The sequence below is a fragment of the Amblyomma mixtum genome, chromosome 7 (assembly GCF_055824585.1).
Source record: "Amblyomma mixtum isolate Tamu chromosome 7, ASM5582458v1, whole genome shotgun sequence".
NCBI lineage: Eukaryota > Metazoa > Arthropoda > Arachnida > Ixodida > Ixodidae > Amblyomma > Amblyomma mixtum.
In genome coordinates, this window is record NC_143018.1 from 2,845,519 (window position 1) to 2,854,094 (window position 8,576).

Sequence of the window (8,576 nt, forward strand, 5' to 3'; positions counted from 1 at the left end):
AGCGAACGCTCTGGAAATTTCGACCATCTGGGGTTCTTTGACGTGCACTGACATCGCACAGTACGCGAGCCGATATAATTTCTCCTCGATCGAATTTCGACCACCGCGTAAATATATATGAATTATATATATGAATATATGAATATTGTCGATTCTATTTTGCTTTCTTTTTTGGTATACGGAAGTACTTCCGCCCCCCCCCCCTCCCCCCTAGAACCAATCTCTCGGACCACCACTGCAGTCAGTGACCGTCATATCATCGCTAATTCTGCCTAGATAGGGGGGGTAAAATTGACTGGAATGTAATTTCAGTGTGGTAACTTGTTTTTCTTGCCACTTAGAAGAGAGATAAATCCGGGCAGTGGTCACTTAGTTCATGTGACAAGTCTGCAGCCCTAACATCACTAACTTTATAATTGGTAATGAAAAGGTCAAGCAAAGTACAAGACTCCAATAACCCTGATTTTCGAACTATTCAGAATGTTCACAGAGTATGATCCAGTATTGTCTTACATTCGTTTATGCGAGTAGAAAGTAAACTCATGTCGATGTTAATACCCTCTCCGGAGATGAGAGCAACGATATGGTAACATGTGAACCTCAGCAGGGATTCCAACAATTCAAAAAATGTTTTTAGGTTTCGTTCCGGTTGCCGGTGTTCCATAGCAATAACTTCTTATACGAGCGATACAAATCCCTTCAAAATCCCCAGTTAAGTGTGTAAAACATGAAATCAATTCACTATCAGTTACATCCAGTTTTATCAACATTCGAAGTACTCTTCCTGTCCTATATTTTCGACTAAGGTTGAACATCTTTTAACGAGATAAACTGTTGTAATCATCACTATTTTCATACCAAGTCTCCGTTAATAATGCCGTGAATAATTGTAGTGTTTGTTCATTTTTCAAAGCTGCCGGCACGCCGCTTTATGGCTTTCTTTGCGGTGCAAGACCCGCCTATATTTATCTCGATTGATCACATCCAGGCAGAGCAGATTCTACGTTGTTCCCGATTGTTCTAGCAACTTTCCAAGCTGTACCTAGAACTTTCGCTATCAGCTTTAAAAAGAGCATCGCCCAGAGCGGCCGGCATTCTGTTCGCCGACCACCGAGCGCGCCCGTTACTACACCGCCGCCGAGTCATTCAATTTTTCGTGGGCGTAAGCAAGCCCAAATAAAGATTTTTGTATGGATGCCATTCTCGCTGTTTTGCTGCTTGCCGGACTGCAGTAACCTCTACGTGACAACTGGTGGAGGTTATAACGGATGTCTCTTTCGCCCTCAACCCCTGGTAGCCGCCAAAGCACCCAAGGAGTCTCGAAAGAAGATTGCGAGATAGCCGCAGAAGCCGCCCCAACCGAAGAGGAAGGCGAAGCAGCCGTCGCCTCCAGAGGCGTCCACCAGAGTTCGGACTACTGTTGGACCGCACGCGAACAATGAAGATATCCTCAATTCCGACGTCAACTATGGCTACGACACCAACTCCAATTATTTTGCACCAGCCCCGACTGCCGCCCACGTTCCACGGTTCACCAAGCGCGGATCCTGAAGATTGGCTGGAATGACCGTGTCGCCGTCTTCAACAGTTATGACAACCAGACTAAGGTAAGCCACGTTTTCTTCACCCTGGAAGGAGCAGCCAGAATTTGGTTTGAAAACAACGAAGCTACCCTGACGAAGTTGAAATCATTCAAGCAAGAGTTCCTGAAGGCACTCTAAAACATCGTCAGAAAAGAAACAGCAGAGCTGCTTCTATAATCACGCATCCAACACCCGAATGAGACTGTGACCGCGTATGTAGAAGACATGAAGCTCCTTTTTCGATGTGTCGATGCTGATATGACGGAGGAGAAGGCGGAGCTTTTGATGTGTGGTGCTAAAGAGGTACTTTTCGGTGGTCTGACCCATAATCCAGAGAAGACGGTCGCTGAATTCACCAGTGAAGCAGTCGCCATTGAGAAAACCTTGGAAGCACGAGCCTGTCATTTTCCTCGACAGCTCCAAGGGACCTCGCTTGAATTTTCGGATGGCACAGGATTCGGAGGCAACCTGCAGGAAGTTATCCGCAAAATTGTATGGGAAGAGCTGCGTCGCCTGCTACCATCTTCCAACCAGCCTTAAGTAGCGACCCTTGAGGAAATCATCCGCGAAGAAGTACAGCATGCACTTAGCTCCCCGTCACAGACGACATCAACTTCCGTTGATGTCGGAGTTGATGACGGAAGCCCTGCCCTACGCCGCCGCACTACGCAGTCATGCGCCCCGACAAAACCCCCCTAGCCCTCTTCGAGGGGCACCAGCTCTACAAGAACGACGACCCATAGCTCCCGCCCACCCACCCACTTTGCTAGCGAAAAACGGAGTTAGGTAATGCGACCAGTGGAGGACTCTCGACAACCGCCCACGGTGTTTCCATTGTGGCCATACCCGGAACACACTTTGCCACTGCGCGTAAAGACGCATCGGCCTGCGAGGTTTCGCCATCGATGCCCCACGACCGCTATCCGACCAGCGACTACGCGAAATCAACGCCTACAAGCGCAGAGGGAAGTACGTGTCGTCAAGCCGTCTTTCCCGCTCCCCGTCGCCGTCCACCGCACGTTGTTCATCACCGGGCCGCAGCTACATAGCGGCTGTCCGAGGAAGGTCCCCTTGCTCCCGTAGGGGAACTAAACAAAGCAGCCTATGCAGGTCAGCTTGCTGGCCGGGGAAACGACGAAGATCCTCCAGCGACCACGCCGTATGAAGACACCGCACCCACTACGCCGATGCCCCATACAATGACAACCTCGACCACGATGCAAACCGCCTTTAAAACGACGCCTCCATCAAGAGGAGCTTGACCACACGCCCCACACACGATTCGCATACCCCGGACATCAGACATAGAAGTGGTTATCGACAGCCGGAAAGTTAACGCTCTAGTCGACACAGGAGCCGGTTATTCGGCGATGAATGGACCACTCACTGCGCGGCTGAGGAAAGTAAGGACTGTTGGGATGGCCCACAAATTCGCACTGCAGATGGCCACCTCATTACGCCATCAGGACGAAGCAAAACACGAGTGACAGTCAAGGGACATACCTATCCCGCGACCTTCGTACTTCTGCGGCAATGTTCCCGCGAAGTGATCTTGGGCATGAATTTCCTTAATGGGCATCAGGCGATCATGGACCTGCGATCCAAGCTGATCACACTTTCTGCGGACGAGGCCATCCCTTCGATGAGAACACCGCAGCATCACGTTCCACTTAGTGTCCTGGAGGAACAAGTGAGTGTCCCACGCCGCTCAGGCGTTATCGTCGTCGTAGGCGCTATCGTCATCGTAGTGCTGCAAGGCGAAAGCCTTTCCTGGCGCACTCTTTGGCATTGACTGCGAGACTGTTTGTGCTGTGCTAGTGCTTTATTTGACTACATTTTGACTACACATTACAATTACACACTTTTACTGCCGACTCTCTCTCTGCTTCGATGAGTTCGGTTTTATCCATGCTCTCTTCGAAGTTGAGGTCTGGGAAGATGTCTGCTGATGGCTCATTACCGTTGAATTCTTTGTGCTTGAGTGTATCTACATCTATGACCGCTGCCTTATGGTCACTGAAATGCACAGATATCTAGTACAGTTCCCTGGCGCTGGGGCAAGTGTAGACGACTAAATCCAAGCAGCTCCAATACTTGCTTGCAGAATTGTCCTGTGGGGTCACGAACTGTAGACCAAGCGAATTCTTCACTGCGAAGAAGTCTCGATGAGTTCTGGTATCTTGATTGAAGTCTCCAACGACAACCATTGGACCAAACTTTAGCCTGCCTGGAAGAGCCCTGGTCATGAAGTCGTGGGCCGCTCGTTGAGATATGTTAGGAGAAAAGTAGGAGCACACAACATTCATTTCAGTTTCAAGCTTGACTCTGTACACTTCTCCTACGTCAAAGTGTGAGTGGTCAGACTCCAGCGGTGTTAGGTGAACGTCTGGGTGTGCGTACATGGCAACTCCGGCTGCTTGCTTGGGAAGTCGGCTGGGTCCAGTGATGTAATGGAATCCTTTGATTTGAACTGGCAATATTAAAGGACTTGTCCAAGTTTCTGTCAGACAGAGAACCTTACACTTGGTCAGGACGTGGTCGTGTGCTACATCCTTTCTATGCAAGGATAGCGATCGCACACTTACACAGGCTACTGGGAACTGTGATGCTTTAATGAGTGAGTTACATCGCTGACTGATTGTAGCTAGACGATGCTCATTTAGACGTCTGAACTCGTCCATGAGGCTCCTGTGGGGTTGCTAGTCAAGCCGTGTCGAAACTTCGATGTGGACCCTTCTCGAAGTTCGTCCGACATGGTTAAGTAGGCCTTCTAGGTTCGTTACTCTACTCAGAGCGACGTAAACGAGAGCTTGATGCTTCGAACTATAGTTGTAGACCCCTGACTGAAAGGTGCCTTCTTGGGACTTGTGTATGGTAATCGCCGATGCATCAGTTATGGAAAACTGATCCCGCTTGAGTTGAATGTGTCTTAGGGCTGTTCCCTTCCATCCTGAGTTACAAATCCTGAGTTACAAAGCCATCCTGAGTTACAAATAAACCAGCCACCGGAGAACACCTGCATACCATCTGCAGATCAACGGACTGCCCGAGCGCCTGAAGAAAACTATCGCCGATATGCTCACCATGTATGTCGATGCCGAACACAAGACCTGGGACGTTATCCTGCCTTACATGGTCTTCTGTTACAACACCGTTGTGCAGGGGACCACCCAGATGACGCTTTTAGGCTCTTCCATGGCAGGGAGGCCAAGACCACTCCAGACGCCATGCTACCCATTGTTATCGAAGAAGATAACGTCGACGTCTCCACCTACTTTCAACGGGCAGAAGCCCAAAGACTTGCCAGATTACGGATCAAAGACCAGCAGCGGACCGACGCTAATCGCTACAAGCTACGAAGACTCAACGCGGAATACAAGCCAGGAGATCGAGTCTGGGTTTTGACGCCTATTCACCACCGCCGCGGATTGAGTGAAAAGCTTTTGTGCCGCTGTTTCGGCCCGTACAAGGTTCTCCGTCGGTTAGGGGAACTGGACTATGTAGTCGCCCCTGATGAAATGACTGCATCCCAGCGACATCGCGTACGAACAGAAGTTCTCCATGTCGTTCCTCTAAAGCCTTATTATGCGCGAAAGGACGCCGTGTTTCCACACCCAGTATATATTTTTCCACAATCCGTTTTTAATTGTTTGTTGCCGCGTTATGTTCTAAAGCATCGGGTCGCTGCTTCTTGTTTGTAGTGTTTGTTCATTCCTCAAAGCTGCCGGTACGCCGCTTTACCGATCTGTTTGTGATGCAAGACGCCCCTACATTTATATTGTGACGAAGACGAAGCTGGCAGTGGCGCGGGACGGAGCGCTCGAGCTAGGCCAGCGGCCATTAAATCATCTCTTGTTCATGGTTCATCATGCCTCATTCTTCGGCTGGCCGCCACGTTACATTTGGTGTGAGGTGCTGGGGTCGCTTCATCGCCACCCTGGTCACGGAGCTTCGGCGTCCTGCGCCTGCCGTGGACGTCGGCCGTGAGTACCTGGTCCGCCCCGCACGGCCGTGCCCCAGCCCGCCCGACCTGAATCGACCTCGCCGCTCACCCCAGCCCCGTCCCCCGCCCGGGCCACAAGACACGACGGCCCAAGACTCAACCGACCCAAGACCCGACCAACCCAAGACCCGACCGACCCAAGACCCTGCCCACACATGAGGACACCGCCCCCCTGCCCCTGCCGTTCGGTGCGTCCAAGGACCTCGGCCGTCAGCTCCTGGCACCCTACGGCCCGGATGCTTCGTGGACCGGGGCTCATTATCTCATCTTTCTCATCGTGGCGGCCAACACTGCACCATCTTCTACATGCTGTTCAACCCTCCACTCAAGACCATCGCCATTTCGCGCGTCTGTTCGTCACCGATCGGGACGATCGCTCGGTGGCCCCGGGTAGTGTGACGAAGACGAATCTGGCAGTGGCGCGGGACGGAGCGCTCGCGTAGGGCCAGCGGCCATTAAATCATCTCTTGTTCATGGTTCATCACGCCTCATTCTTCGGCTGGCCGCCACGTTACAATAACTATTGACTGCATCCAGGCGGAGCCGATTCTACGTTGTTCCCGAATGTGCTAGCAACATTCCAAGCTTTATCTCGAACATTCGCTATCAGCTTTAAAAAGAGCGTTGCCGAGAGCGGCCGGCATTCTGTTTGCCGACCGCCGAGCACGCCTGTTGCTGCATCGCCACCGAGACATTCAATTGTTCGTGGGCGCAAGTTAGCTCAAACAAAGAGTTTCGTTTGGATGACATTCTCGCTGTTCTCCTGCTTGCCGTACTGCAGTGACAGCTACGTGACAATACAATCGCAATAAAGTGAACGTTCAGTTTACTGAGCAAAGTCTCCAGGCTGGCACTTTTGTTTCTAGCCGACTGCATATTAGAATGAAATATTTGGAAAGAAGATTCAAAAGCAGTTCTAAAGAAACCTAAGGAACAGTGACATCGGCATACCTCCAATGCTTCGCTTCTTTACCGTGCAGGCCTTGCTGGCGCTCGCCATACCAACTTCGCCGGCTGCAGGCACTGACTCGACGTTTTTCCCTGGTGCGGTGGTTGCAAGATCTGGGCTTCGTTTCACCGACAACTTCAGCTTTCCACCCGGCCGGGCTTTCCTGCTCATCGAATCCCTCGTCCACACCCGTCCAGCGTCATCGACGATGGCATCACCACCCACACCGGATTTAAAGCGACAACACGCTGGCTTTCCCTTCAGTGGGCACGGGAACAGTGACATCGGCATACCTCCAATGCTTCGCTTCTTTACCGTGCAGGTTTGTACGCACGATTCTTTGCACGCTAGAAAATGCGACGATCGCTGTTTACTTCTGTTCCCGTGCCCGCGGGTGTGCTTTGATGTTGCTTGTAAATGCTTTTCAATGATTTCTCTGCTTTTACGCTCTGGCGACATTTAATCTAACCCGGGCTCTATGACTCGCTCCCTTGACATAGACAACCTGCCAGACAATTCGTCTGAACAAATGAAAGTTATGTTTAAGCTGCTTAAGGATGTACATTCTCGTACGTTGCAAAGCTCTAAAGATCAGGCCGAATTAGCAGCTGATATTAAAGACATTAGGAATAGTCAAAAGAACATTGAATCAAAGTTAGCTGGCATGCACAAGATGCTTGATGAACTCGAGGAAAAGGGAAAGAAAATCGACGACATGGATCAGGAGCTCTCATCTTTAAAGAAATCTGTAGAAGACCAACGTTCTCGAAATGATTTGCTGCAGTCTCGCCTTGATGAAGCCGAAGATAGATCGCGACGTGAAAATCTAATATTTAGGGGTATACCCGATGAGGAAGAGACTTGGGTAGACACTGAATCTAAGCTCCTGGAAGCCTTGACTAAGATTGTCGAAGTATGCCGCTCGAGTCCAATTCAACGTACACATCGCCTAGGCATTTTTTCAGATGAGAAGTGTCGACCAATCATAGCTAAATTTTCTGACACTAAAATGAAAGACAAGATATTAACCCTTCGTAACAAATTTAAAACGGATAACATCACAATCAGTGAAGATTTCTCACCGGCTACGCGCCATGCTCGGAAAAAACTTTTTAAATTCGGAAATATTCACGCTGGCCCTCGCTCTTTTAGGATACGCTATAAAAAGCTGCATATCAATAAAAAAAGCTTCATGTATAACCCTACCAAGGACACTGTTGAGGAAATTGTGGCACGTGGCGAATCGTCTAGATTGGATTCTGTGGCTGGATCCTCCGCTTCACCGTAGGGAATCGCGAGGGGTAGTGGACAGTTGCCATCGTCGATATCTGTTCTTTATACTAACGTCAGGAGCCTACTTAACAAGCATACTTCTTTATCTTCTGCCATAGACACATGCTCAGCTGACATTATAGCGCTAACCGAAACCTGGCTCCCAACGCAAGTATCGGATTCCGAAATCTTCCAAAACGCTAATCGCTACTCGGTATATCGTTGCGATAGAATAGCCAAACGTGGCGGCAGGGCTTTACTTGCTATTTCTAAAGACATTCCATCTTCATGTATCCAAGTCTTCAGCGAATTAGAACTAATATTTGCGTCAATAGTGATAGGTCATCTTAAACTGATTATTGGCGTCTGTTGCCGTTCTTCTTATTCGTCTACATTCACTAACGAACTTCACGATGCTATCAATCTTGTTCGCGCACGATTTCCTTCATCACCACTTTTTCTACTTGGAGACTTTAATTTTCCAACTATTTCATGGACTGCTCAGCCGCCTTCTTCACCTTCCCCTTCGTATCAAGCTAAAGAATTCTTAGAACTATGCACCATTTTTTCGCTAACTCAGTTAGTAAAAAAAGCCACAAGGACAGTAAATAACGCTTCGAACACTCTTGATCTAATTCTAGCAACTAATCCAGAGTTAGCTACTGATATAACATATCTTCCAGGCATCAGTGATCACGTTCTGCTCAATTTTTGCATTAATATACCACGTCCGAAACCGAGCAAAATAAAAAAAATCATTCTAGATTAC

The 8,576-nt window shown here is 49.3% G+C and overlaps 1 pseudogene; it reads left to right on the plus strand.

The window, feature by feature from the left end:
* Positions 1–6,962: 6,962 nt before the first annotated feature.
* Positions 6,963–7,823, plus strand: LOC149334807 (uncharacterized; annotated as a pseudogene).
* The last annotated feature ends 753 nt before the right edge of the window (positions 7,824–8,576 follow it).